Genomic DNA, 465 nt, shown 5'->3' with positions numbered 1-465 from the left:
CTCCCTCCCTCGCCGGCCGGGGGCGTGGGGTGGATGGTGTAGAGTTCCTCGCTGCCGCCGAGGCAGCGCACATCGGAGAGCTCCATGACGCCGGGCCGCAGGGAGGAGGCGCAGAGCCCGAGGGAGGTGGCTGGGGGAGGGGGCTCCTGAAGACCCGAAGGCGGCTTTGTAGGAGCTTGGCGTGGAGCCCTTGGTCCCGGCCACCCGGTGGCAGGAGTCCAGAGCAGGAGGCCCCCTGCAGGTCAGGTCATAGTGCGCCCGGGGCCAAGGGCGCCTGGAAGATCGCCACCGACCCCCGCGTCCTGGCGCACCGCCCTCCCGCCGACCCGCGCAGCTGGGGTGAGCGGCAGCGGCGGCTATCCGTCCGCAGAAGCCGCGGGGCTCTGGGCCACGCAGCACCCTTCCAGGGCTTGGGCTTCTAGGCCGGTTCTCGGCTCCCTGTCTTGGCGCAGCCTTTGCTTTCTA

This window comes from Myotis davidii, unplaced genomic scaffold (assembly GCF_000327345.1).
Source record: "Myotis davidii unplaced genomic scaffold, ASM32734v1 scaffold30, whole genome shotgun sequence".
NCBI classification, from domain to species: domain Eukaryota; kingdom Metazoa; phylum Chordata; class Mammalia; order Chiroptera; family Vespertilionidae; genus Myotis; species Myotis davidii.
This window is presented reverse-complemented; position numbering follows the sequence as displayed.